Source organism: Aotus nancymaae, unplaced genomic scaffold (genome assembly GCF_030222135.1).
Source record: "Aotus nancymaae isolate 86718 unplaced genomic scaffold, 86718_ANA_hifiasm-v0.15.2.pri h1tg000022l_1, whole genome shotgun sequence".
NCBI classification, from domain to species: Eukaryota; Metazoa; Chordata; class Mammalia; order Primates; family Aotidae; genus Aotus; species Aotus nancymaae.
Window position 1 is genome coordinate 38,288,990 of NW_026988435.1, and position 13,645 is coordinate 38,302,634.

Below are 13,645 nucleotides of genomic sequence, written 5' to 3' on the forward strand. Positions count from 1 at the left end.
ACTTATGTTTTCTTTGATAAAGCAAAAAGAAGAAGTTACTTTATCTTTCCCAACATATAAAAGCCCTTTGATTTTGTACTTGAGGCTGCATGAGGCTCAAATAGTTTATTCCAATATCCCCCTAAGTCATGGGCTACATTTTGTTTTCAATAATATGGGGATATTTTTGCCATTGGTCAAAGACTGTTTTAAGAGATAAAGAAATTTTATTTGTCTACCAAACCTTGTAAAAAAAAAAAAGTCTGCTTTCCTCACCTCACCTCCATCTTCCATCCGGGGAACCTACCTCCAATATTTGATGGAAATTTTGCCTTGCTTGTCAGCCCCTCAGATCTGTGGGAAATTTCTCTCTCTCTCTTTTTTTTTTCAGATTTTTTAAAAGTTGTAAGTTAAGTTCTGAGATACATGTTCAGAACATGTAGATTTGTTACATAGGTATATATGTGCCATGGTGGTTTGCTGCACTCATCAACCCATCATCTGCATTAGGTATTTATCCTAATGCCATCCCTCCCCTAACCACCCACTTCCCAACAGGCCCTGGTGTGTGACGTTCCTGTCCATGTGTTCTCATTGTTCAACTCTCACTTTTGAGTGAGAACGGCGGTGTTTGGTTTTCTGTTCCAGTGTTAGTTTGCTAAGAATGAAGGTTTCTGGCTTCACCCATGTCCCTGAAAAGGACATGAACTCACCCTTTTCCAGGGCTGCATAGTATTCCGTAGTGTATATGGGCCACATTTTGTTTATCCATTGATGGGCATTTAGGTTGGTTCTAAGTCTTTGTCATTGTGAACAGTGTTGCAATAAACATATGTGTGCATCTGTCTTTATAGTAGAATGATTTATAATCCTTTGGGTATATACCCAGTAATGGGATTGCTGGGTCAAATGGTATTTCTGGTTTTAGCTCCTTGAGAAATCGCCACACTGTCTTCCACAATGGTTGAACTAATTTACACTCCTACCAACGGTGTAAAAGTGTTCCTGTTTCTCTACATCCTCTCCAGTATCTGCCATTTCCTGACTTTTTAATGATCACCATTCTAACTGGCATGAGATGGTATCTCACTGTGGTTTTGATTTGCATTTCTCTAATGACCAACAATGATGAGCTTTTTTCATGTTTGTTTCCCACATAAATGTCTTCTTTTGAGAAGTTTCTGTTAATATCCTTCGCCCACTTTTTGAGGGGATTGTTTGTTTGTTTGTTTTTTGTAAATTTGTTTAAGTTCTCTGTAGATTCTGGATGTTAGCCCTTTGTCAGATGGATAGATTGCAAAAATTTTATCCCATTATGTAGGTTGCCTGTTCACTGTGATAATAGTTTCTCTTGCTGTGCAGAAGCTCTTTAGTTTAATTAGATCCCATTTGTCAATTTTGGCTTTTGCTGCCATTGCTTACGATGTTTTAGTCATAAAGTCTTTGGCCATGTTTATGTTCTGAATGGTATTGCCTAGGTTTTCTTCTAGGGTTTTTATAGTTTTAGGTCTTATATTTAAGTCTTTATTCCATCTTGAGTTAATTTTTGTATAAGGTGTAAAGAAGGGGTCCAGTTTCAGTTTTCTGCATATGGCTAGCCAGTTTTCCCAGCACCATTTATTAAATAGGGAATCCTTTTCCCATTGCTTGTTTTTGTCAGGTTTGTCAAAGATAAGATGGTTGTAGATGTGTGACATTATTTCTGGGCCACTGTTCTGTTCCATTGATTTATATTTCTGTTTTGGTACAAGTATCATTCTGTTTTGGTTACTGTAGCCTTGTAGTATAGTTTGAAGTCAGGTAGTGTGAGGCCTCCAGCTTTGTTCTTTTTGCTTAGGATTTTCTTGGCTATATGGGCTCTTTTTTGGTTCCATATGAAATTTAAAGTAGTTTCTTTCTAATTCTGTGAAGAAAGTCAATGGTAGCTTAATGAGGATAGCATTAAATCTATAAATGACTTTGGGAAGTATGGCCATTTCCATGATATTGATTCCTCCTATTCATGAGATGGAATGTTTTTCCACTTGTTTTTGTCCCCTCTTATTTCCTTGAGCAGTGGTTTGTGGTTTTCCTTGAAGAGGTTCTTCACATCCCTTGTAAGTTGTATTCCTAGATATTTTATTCTCTTTGCAGTTATTGTAAGTGGGAATTCAATCATGTCATCTGCAAACAGAGACAATTTTACTTCCTCTCTTCCTATTGAAATACCTTTTATTTCTTTCTCTTGCCTGATTGCCCTGGCCAGAACATCCTATACTATGTCAAACAGGAGTGGTGAGAGAGGGCATCTTTGTCTTGTGTCAGTTTTCAAAGGGAATTCTTCCAGCCTTGGCCCATGCAGTATGATATTGGCTGTGGGTTTGTCATAAATAGCTCTTATTATTTTCAGATATGTTCCATTAATACCTAGTTTATTGAGAGCTTTTAGCATGAAGGGCTGTTTTATTTTGCAAAGGTCTTCTCAGCATCTATTGAGATAATCATGTGGTTTTTGCCATTAGTTCCCTTTATGTGATGGATTACACTTATTGATTTGTGTATGTTGAACCAGTGTGCCTCCCAGGGATGAAGCTGACTTGATTGTGATGGATAGGGTTTTTGATGTGCTGCTGGATTCAGTTTGCCAGTATTTTATTGAGGATTTCCACAACAATGTTTACCATGGATATTGACCCGAAATTTTCTTTTTTTGTTTTGTTTCTGCCAGGTTTTTGTATCAGGATGATGCTGGTCTCATAAAATGAGTTAGGGAGGAGTCCATCTTTTTGTATTATGTGGAATAGTTTCAGAAGAAATGGTACCAGATCCTCTTTGTATCTCTGGTAGACTTTGGCTGTGAATTCATCTGGTCTTGGGCTTCTTTTAGTTGATAATCTATTAATTACTGCCAAAAATTTCTATATATTTTTAAATCAAAGTGTTAAAAGGAAATACTTGTCATGTAAGCCTAAAGGAAAATTCATACTTTTTTGACCCATAAAAACACAGATATCAGCAGGTAAGAGCATTCAGACACGGATGAAATACTTCCCAGTACAATTTACAGCTTGTCATTCACCTTTTCTTAATTGACTTCATGCCTTCAAATCACAAATCTCAAAGATTTCCCTTTTTAAAATTTTGCATTTAGAAATGGGAGCAAGGTGATGATCCTTATTTGAGTAACCTAGATTTATTAGAAAGTCCCACAGAAGTAGATTTTTCCTGTTAGGGCATTGTATGAATCAGACTTTGCATGGTTATGTTATAGTAATACATTATAAATACCCCCAAATCTGAGAGGCTTATAAAAAAGAAGTTTCATTTTCCACTCATCTTATGCGTTGTACATTGCCTCTTCCATGCCAGCATCTGAATTAAAGGAGCAACCTTTTGCTGAGACTGGTAGCCAGGAGTTGCTGTCAATGTGAACTTAGACCCATCCTGCCTCTGTGACTTCAGGCCAATGCTTAGGGGCAAGACAGCAATTTTGAAGCCACCAGAGGCTCTTAAGGAAGCTAGAAGGTGCAGAGTTGTGCACACCTCACATGTGGCTACCAGTGCCAGAATGAATAAATGCCAGGGTCATGTAAATGTGAGTGTAGAATACACCAGGAATTAACCACCTCCCTCAGTCTTCTCATGCTACAGCTACTGGTGACAGCCACATGTAGTGCCTCTAAATCTGATGCATTGTAATGTGCATGCCATCAATTAGATATCCCACTTAGAGTCAGGGAACCGGATAGGTCATCCTGGCCAGGACGACAGTGTTGTCTACTTGGAATCACACAACCTGCAAATAACCAGGAAGTTCAAAGAAACCAGATTAATTTTCTGGGAAATATGACAACAACTAGCATTTAATGAATACTTTCCATGTGCAAAGTGCTTTGTATGCATTATCTCCTTTGATCCTCACATCAGCCGGATGAGGTGGCTTTTCTAATGCTCATTTTTTACAGGTGAGGGAACCAAGGCTTAGGAAGATTAAGTAACTTGATAAAGATCACACACTTCATAAGTGGTACCATCTAGGTTTGATCCAAGGCAGTCTGATTTCAGAAATTCCTACTTTTAACCATTGTGTAGTCCAACCATCATTGATATTTGTAACCTTGAACCTGAGATATTGTAAGAGTCAAAAGTACCTTTGGAATCACAAAAGATTATGCTCCACGTGGCTTTTTGTTGTTGTTGTTGTTGCTATGAACTTTTTTTTTTAATTGTACTTTGTGCTCTGGGGTACATGTGCACATCTCGCATCCTGCAGGATTGTTGCATAGGTACATACATGCTATGGAGGTTTGCTGTCTCCATCCCCCCACCCGCCTGTCGCCTACATCAGGCATTTCTCCTGGTGTTATCCCTCCCAATCCTCCCCACCATGTGGCTTTTATGTTAGATTCATTTTGTTTAATCCTAACTCAGAGGTCAACACATTTTTTCTATAAAGGACCGAATAGTGAATCTTTTAAATGTTGTGGCTACAAGCAGCTGCGTTGCATATTCTTTGTTATTTTTACAATTTTTTTTTTTTTTTTTTGGAGATGGAGTCTTACTCTGTTGCCCAGTCTGGAGTGCAGTGGCTCACCCTCGAATCACTGCAACCTCTGCCTCCCAGGTTCAAGCGATTCTCCTGCCTTAGCCTCCCAAGTAGTTGGGATTATAGGCTCCCGCTACCACACCCAACTAATTTTTATATTTTAATAGAGATGGGGTTTCACTATGTTGGCCAAGCTGGTCTCGAACTCTTGACCTTGCTTAATCCACCTGCCTTGACCTCCCAAAGTGTTGGAATTACAGGCGTGAGCCACCGCCCCGGCCCTACAATGCTTTAATAAAGGAAAAACTATGCTTATTTGATGAGACCACACAAAAAACAAGATACAGTCAGATTTGGTCCCTGAGTCACCAATTGCCGTCCTCTGGTAATTCATCAAAGCTTCATACACTAGGTATGATATATGTGCAACACCTCTGCTAATTATGTTATTAACCAGAGAGTGCCATTTACAACTATTCTGACATAGTGGGGATTTATTAAAACTAGAAGGTGAGTTTGGGTTTATATCTCTATAACTTCACAAATTGGTGCTCTTGAGTAACCCAATGTAGAGTCAGACTCACATGAGGACATCTCAAATGTCTCCCTGTAGCAAGGCAGTGACCTACTCAGTCCCTGTTGTGCTCCCGAAAGTGGCATCAGGTGACACTTTGTAGATATGCATGTCATTGCTCTTGACGATTTCATCTAAAAATACCCGTGAGTTTTACTTCAATTAAAAGACTATTTACAAGCCTCCTCTTTCTCAAAACACATCAAAACCACAGCAAAAAGTGTTGGAGCCAAGATAATTTACAGAGTAATAAAGGCCCACAGAGGATGCCTTGAGTTTTTGACATCATGTTGTTGGAAGTTGGATCAGGAAGGGTGAAGATCCACATTACTAAGCCAGCATGACTACAGAACTGTGTACCAGGCACAGTTCTAAGCTTTACACGTATTAACGGTTAATTCTCACAACCACTTCAGAAAGAAGATAATAGTTTTACCCTCACTTTTCAATGGGAAAGCCAAGGCAGAGAAAGCGAGATGACTCATTTGAGTTTACCCAGTGAGTCAATGATAGGTGGAAGACTGAAACCCAGGTACATTGGCTTGAGTGCATGACCACGGCCACTATATTGCACTGTCTTTCCATGGGCCAGAAAATGTCTGGGCCTGTGGAGGAAAATAACTGCTGTGTGATGAACAATATTTAATTTTTGAATGTAGTACATGAAATTAAAAGATTGTAGTTATTCAAGGCAACTAGGGGATACTGGGTTCTAATTCTGCTTTTACTAACCAACGAATTGATCACTATGGCCAATTAGTCAAATGGAGTGTTATGCTTGTCAGTTTATATATAAAAGAGAAGTGCTAATATTAAACAATCTTTTGTGTTAATATGTTAAATGTTTATAAATCATTTTGAGCCCCTTTTTTCCAAGGGAGCCAGTCATATGCATGCAGCCTGTGACACTCTGAGTACCAAGCGCCACGGCCTCAGGGAAAATTCTATCTCTGGGCATTTAGTTTTTATTCAATCATTCTTCAGGAGAGAAATGTCTTCTCATCTATATAATAAACAGATCAGAATGCATATCTCCAAGGTGTCTTCCATAATTATATTTTTATTATTTGATGACTACAAAAGGATTTGCTCACTGAGGGAAGTCTTTACTTGCTGAGAAATGTCTTTACTCGCTAAGGGAAGCTTTTATTAAATAAAGCTCTAAAAATCTTCATTGACTGTAGCTGTTTCATTTGCAGTATAAAGTATTTTTTAATTAACTACAAGATAAAATGTCCTTAATATTAGATCAGCATTAATAACAATCTAGCATAATAATAACCATGTAACCCGACTTTGCAAAAGACTCAGCCCTTTAGAAGGAAAAATGAATAAACTGAACTCGTTCTTCTTCTAGGGCCAAGATAATAATCTCAAGGTATCCTTTAGATACTCTAATCTGCTTTAAACTTTGGCCCAAGTTATTTTCGTGAACATCCTCTGTTTCCAGTGGGGTAGATACCATATAAGACAGAACACTACAAATCACTTTGTGTAAAGTCACCAAGGAAAGAGGGGGAAAGAAAAACCAGCACAGAGTCTGCTGTTAATTAAAACCAGCTGATGATGTACAGCGATTTGTCTGGAGCACGCTGGCTGGGCTGGTTCCCTGACAGCTGAACATTCTTTCCTGCCCATAGTGTTTGAACTATGTCCAATGGTGAAATCGTTAAATCTTTGATAGCTGTAGCTTAAGTGCGAGAAGGGAGTGGGGGAGCTTTTTGTTTTAAACAAGAAAGAGAGATGAGTCTTGTATTACATTTAAAAAGTTAGTACTTATTAGATCATTTTCACTGGCTTTTGGTAGAATGCCTCTGGACATTTTCAGATTATCTATTGACACTTTTTCATGGCACAAATGTCAAAAATCTCACTTCCTCTCTTCTTCCCTAGGGGATTCTTGCTGTAGGTAGAAGGGAAATAGTATGAAACACCTGGTCTTACTCAAAGGAGTCTTGGGGATAGGTTAATTTCACAGTTGAAAGCTCCATGTGGGGGATACATTTAAATATTTGCTAATACAGAAAGGGCTACCAAAAGAAAAACAGTAATGTGACTTCAGGAGAATCGCTCACAAACACACAAAACACTGTTTCATCCTTCAGTTTGACAGATGCTTGATAGGGAACAAAGAATAACCAAGCTGTTTATCTCCAAATACCAAAGTAACTTTAAAATGAATTGCTGTTCACACTTTCTGGAAGACAAATTGGCATTACGAGGATGTAAATAATAACCTGTCTGTGTGTTCATACACACCCTAAACTTTTAAAAAATATTTTTAGGGGCCGGGCGCGGTGGCTCATGCCTGTAATCCCAGCACTTTGGGAAGCCGAGGCGGGCGGATCACGAGGTCAAGAGATCGAGACCATCCTGGCCATGGTGAAACCCCGTTCCTACTAAAAATACAAAAATTAGCCAGGCATGGTGGCACATGCCTGTGGTCCCAGCTACTCGTGAGGCTGAAGCAGAAGAATCGCTTGAACCCAGGAGGTGGAGGTTGCAGTGAGCCAAGACTGCACCACTGCACTCCAGGCTGGCAACAGAGCAAGACTCCATCTAAAAAAAAAAATATATATATATATATGTATAAAACAATACCCTTTCTAAAATAGCCATCATGATATATCTGTATTATAGGAAAGTGCATATATATATATATAGATAGATAGTACATAGTTATATTCATAGAAACATAGACGATAGATGGGTAGATAGGTAGATAGACAGACTTCGTGTTTCAATTTATGTTTTGGAGCAATTTCTTTTTCTTTGAGACAAAGTCTCATTCCATCACCCAGGCTGATGTGCAGTGGCATGATCTCAGCTCACTTCAACTCATGCCTCAGCCTCCTGAGTAGCTGTAATTATAGGAGTGAGCCACAGTGCACTGCCCAAATTTCCTTTTTAAAGTTTGGTTTCAGCATAGCCCTGTCTACTAGCTGGAGGTGGTTTTGGGGTTCAGATGTGTTAATACATTTTTGCCAACAATGGTAGCCATGGGGTCTGGCACAATGCTGTAACCCCATTCTTTCAATAGAATGGATGCCCCTTAGGCTGCAAGTGTGGCCCCTGTTTTTTTTTGAAGGGCTTTTAGAAATAGACAAGTTGTCTTTTCCCTGGGACTCTGGATTCCTGGGGCAAAGCTTTTTAAAGACAGGTGTGAAAATTATCCTGGTTGATTCAGAAATGAGTCATTGTCTCCTGGCTGCTGCTGCTGATCTCAAGCTAGCAGAGGTCAAATAAAGTTCTGGTTCACATGAAGACGTTCTATGCTGAGTTTTCAGCATCACTGTGGAGTCTTTGAATTCTTTTTATTTGGGAGAGCTCAACAACACTGCTGATGTAGTTATCTTTGTCCAGTTAAACTTTTATCAGACAACCATGGGACTTCTGGCCCACAGGAAGATAAGGAAAGATAGAAATAAGATTAAAAGAAGTCCAAGTCCAAATACAGTATCACCAGATAGGCAGCAATGGTAGCACAGGTAAATATCTTAATGCCAATTAGTTTTGATAAATATGAGACATATTTGGGATACTTTTTAGTTTAATCAGTCTCTCAATTAAAATTCTTTGAGACTGTTTATTTAGAGTCAAATAAATAAATATGCCTGTCTGGGTATCATTCATGTAAATTGGAGCCCAATGTTTGCTCTATTTGCCTTACATACTGTGGTTCAGGAAAGATAAGTACTCATGAAATTTTGATTTCTATTAGTTAGGCTGTATAAGCATGAAGGAGTTAGTAGGGTGGCAAGCCAAATAGTTTGTCTACACTCAATGCTTTTCTCCCTCCACACGTTTCCTTGCTCAGAAAACTCCCTTCCACCAGTGTCCCAAAATATCAGAGAGTAGATGTGTCAGCCCCTATGCAGCCGGGCTATGAGCATTGACTGTGGACTGGGACCTGAAGACAGGCATCTCGAGCACTTCTGAGAAAGGTTTTCTTCTCTGATAACAAAGCTCTGCCTGGAAGGATGTACCTCTCTTCTCTGGCCAGCTGTTGCTGTGCCTACAAGTGACAACTGATTCTATCTTGTGACCTGAGGATGCTGTGCAGAACAAGAGACAGAACATAGGTGTTTGATGACATCAATGAACAATCAAATTCATCCTCTACTCACTTACCTCTGAGCTTCAATTTCCTCATCCTTAAAATGGAAAGAATAAAAGTATTTGTCTTAGGATTTTTGATTTTTTTGGAGGGTGTGAGAATTAAGTAACATAATGCAAATAAACACTTGGTATTATGGCAGGGACATAATACATGCTTGTTTTAAGCTTCTATCATTATTTTTATTACCACTTACAACTACATGATATGATGTCTTCAGAGAAATTGAAATAGTTCCTAAAAGCCTTCATGTGTTCAACAAAAATCACAATGTTAGCAGGAGTAAAGTATCTGTCAGTCATTGCATTTCTTTCATAATCAATGCTTTTCCAGAATAATGTCTTTAAAAAATATTTTGACTAGTAATTCTGAGAAAGACACCTGGATAGCTTATGATACTGTTTAGTTCTCTCATATAGGATCTGCCAAATTGCTGACTTCTGCCTAAAACATAAGAATTTAAAATTATGAATACTGAATAATAAGTTTTGAATGATAGATTAAATATTCCCATGTTTTATCAGCTCTTGGATTATTTTGCAGTTTCACAGCTGCACTATTTTAACAGGCTACCTTGCGGCCCAGTGGTTTTAACATGTGTTCAACCCTAAATAATCACTCATTAATCTTATGTGACTACCAGATAGCAATATTTATTAGTGAGCTATTGTCAATAGAAGACTTTATACTACTTATAGAATCTGCATTCTTTCCCCATAATAAAGTTCTCTACATCCCAAATAGCTTATCTTAAAACAATAACAAGTGGATATACTTAACTTTAGGAAAAATTTTATGAAATACATGTATGTACCAAAAAGCAGTTTTAAATCCTTGCTTGAAAATATTTGGCAGAATTACTTAACATAATATCACAATTTATTTTATGAACATAAATGTGAGCTTGCCTAGATCACCTTGGCTTAAATACAAATATATGCACTGTTGTTAAAATGTGTCTGCTGTAGTTTCTAAACCTGCTAAAGAGAGGGCAAAATACCTGTAGATGGTTAATACATCTGATAATGAAGCCAATGAAAAGGATTTTAGGGGTAAAATATGACTTCAGTTTGGTTGAGCGGTTTGTTTTCTCTTTGAGCATTATACCTCCTCCCTGAAGCTCTTACAATCACTTTTTTAGGTCTTAGGCACCTGAGGTGGGAACAAGGACCACCCTCACTTCCCATACAGGCTTCCAAATCATTACCCTCAATGCCTCTAAGTATCATTGCTCCACTGAGGTTAACTTCTCTACATATCGTCTTTTCCACTTATTCTTGTCTCAACTGTCTGCTGTCTTCCAAGTCAATCCTTCACATTCATTGTAAAATCTGGCCTCTGAGGCAAAGTTTTCTCTCCGCCCAAATTCCACTGATCCATCATAATCTCCAGTGACTTTGGAGTTCAGATGGATGACCCCTCTGATGTCTTCCTTTGTTCTTTCTCTTAACTTCCATATCTCCAATGGCCTTCATCTCTGCTCCCTTTCAGGCACTTCCTCTCAAGGTTAAATCCTGAAATTTTTCCATCCTTGAATTCTCAAATATAGATGTTCCACTTTTTTATTAAAAAAGGCCCATTCATTGGGTTTTACTGTTACTCCTAAAGCTATGTGGTTTTTAGATTTACCATGTCCCTTGATACCTAATGTTCTTTCAGAATCAGCCTCTCCTGGCCTCTTTTTCTCCCTTGGATCTCATGATTAAAATAATGAGGACCCTCAATTTCCTTGCCCTCCATCATTCTGTAACACCTCCTCAACAAAACTACAAAACTGGATCAATGTTTCAAGCCACCTTCTTAGTTCCTATATCAAAGTAGCTGAACATTGTTAGAAAAAATATATATTATTTGATGTATCAGTTAGGTTCCCAATATCTCCCATAAATTCTTTTACTTCCTATTCAGCAACTCATTTTTCAATACCCTTCAATGTCTATGAAAAACCTCCATCAGTTTTCTCAAGAAGTCTATCTCATACAAACTCACTGATTCTGGCAAACAAACTTGCCACTTTAATAAAAAATTAAAGTAAACAGGCAGTGTCTTCCACAAATTTGTTGCAAGTGCATCTATTTTAATATATGTGCAAGTCCTGAATATCTATGATTCCCATTTCAGTCCATAAGGCATCTCTTTTTTGTTGTTGTTGAAGTCTGCAAGTTATGCCTTTGCATCTCTTTCCTTCTCCTCAAGTCTTTTTCTTTCATCATCCCTTCTCTCTCCCATATCTTCAATCTCTCCAGTATTCCAATCTCAGCTGGAATCTGCACTTCAGACTACTAATATGTCCAGGTTTTCCCAATTTAAACATGCCATCCTGGATTGAACTTTCTACTAACCACCAACTTGTTCTACCTGTTCTCATCTGTATTAGTTCATTTTCACACCGCTGTAAACAAATGTCTGAGGTTGGGTAATTTATAAAGAAAAGAGGTTTAACTGACTCACAGTTCTGCGTGGCTGGGGAGGCCTCAGGAAACTTACAATCATAGCAGAAGGCAAAGAGGCATTTCTTACATGGTGGCAGGTGATAGGGGGAGAGGGAGAGAGAGAAAGAGAGAGAGAGAGCAAGCAAAAGAACGGGGAAATACCACCTTTAAAGCATCAGATCTCATGAGAACTCACTGACTATCACGAGAAAAGCATGGGGAAAATGGCCCCCATGATCCAATTACCTCATGCCAACCCCCTCCCTTGACACCTAGGGATTACAATTCAAGGTAGGATTTGGGTGGGAACACAGAGCTAAAACTGTATCACCATCTCATCTGCACTTCATTAAAACAGCAATATATAGCTCCTATATGCACTTCACATTTTTCCCATTTCTTCCTTGGTCCATTGCAATCTGACTTTTATCATCATATTCAATTACAATAGTTTTCTCAGTGGGAAATCAGTAATTTTTTTACTGAAGATTCTAATAAAAACTTCATTCCTTAATTTCCAGGTCTCTTGGTGTCCTAGACTCTTCTGAGAAGAGACTGGAGACACACACCCCAAGCCAGATGGAGGGTCCTGTAGGGCAAACTAAAGAGCTTGGACTTTTCCACCAAAATCCTGAAGAGATCTTGAAAGTTCACTCTCACGAAGCTTTTTACTGTTTTGCTTCTGTGATTTTGCACTGTCATGGCTCTCCTTTCACCTTTCTAGCTCTTTCTCAGACACATTTTCTCCTTCTCACCAGTAAAATGTTGTTGTTCAGAAGTCTGTCCTCAGCTTGCTGTCTTCTCACTCTACCTGGTTATTTCCTGGGTGATGCTTTCCAATGCCTGTTTTAGGGCATTGATTCCCCAGTGGACAACGTTCAGGCTGTCCTCCACCACAGAAAACATCAGATGCACAATCAGCTGTTTATTGCACACCATACAACCCACAGGTATCTCATACTTTCTCTTTCCTACACTGAACTCACAATCTTTTCTTCAAACTTCTATCTTCTTATGTGTTCCCTATCAATTCACTCACATCATCTAGAGAAATGGAACTTGCAGGCATTGTTGTGCCTTTGCCCTTAACCAGTCACATTCCAACCTGCTTTGACTTTATTCCTAGTTATTTCTTGACTCTTCCTACCTCCACCTCCCCTCTATCTCTCATGTATTTCTACTTCATCTGGTTTCTGCTAGCTCTAGTCATTTCTTGCCTGGATTAGTGCATGAGCCTCTAAATCATTCTTTCTGTCATCAACATTGTTCTCCTGAAAGCCATTTCCTGGAGTCACTAGAGTTATTTGTGTGTCAAAATCAAACCAAAACATGGCATGTTCCTTGAATGAACCCTTCAGTGGCTGCTATTACCTCCAAAGCAAAGCCCAAGTGCCTTAGCAAGAACTTCTGTCCACCTCCCCAGGAAATTCTCTCACTCCTCCTGACTCATGTGCCCTATCAATATGGAACTTCTAAAGTTCTTGATGATGCCCTGCCTGGAGGGTTTCTTCCAACCCCACTTTGTCACAATTCTTCTTGAAGGGTCTTTGATCCAGCTCAGGAATTGTCTCTTTCTGATTCCTCTTATGACACCTTAGGCTAGCCTAAGCCCTCTCCCATTTGTATGAATAAAATTTTATACCTACATCTATTATTTCATTTAATTTATAATGCATGCATCTTTGTGTAATATACACATGTGTATATGTATGCACATATATGTATTTATGTGTATCTATATACCTCTATCTAATCTATCATCTATCTATCTCTCTAGTCATTGTACTTGCTTTGCAATGATTCACATGAGTTCATCTAACCCTACTCATGTATGGCCACCTTAAATCCAGTAATGAACTTGTTCAGTCATCTATGAATCTCCAGTGACTACTGTGGTACATGGACTAAACAAAGTCTGTATTCCATCAATACTTTTGGAAGGAAATCATGAAGAAATACAGTTTCATCTCTCCCACAAACAGATCAGAATGTATGGAATAATAACTATCTTGAATAAT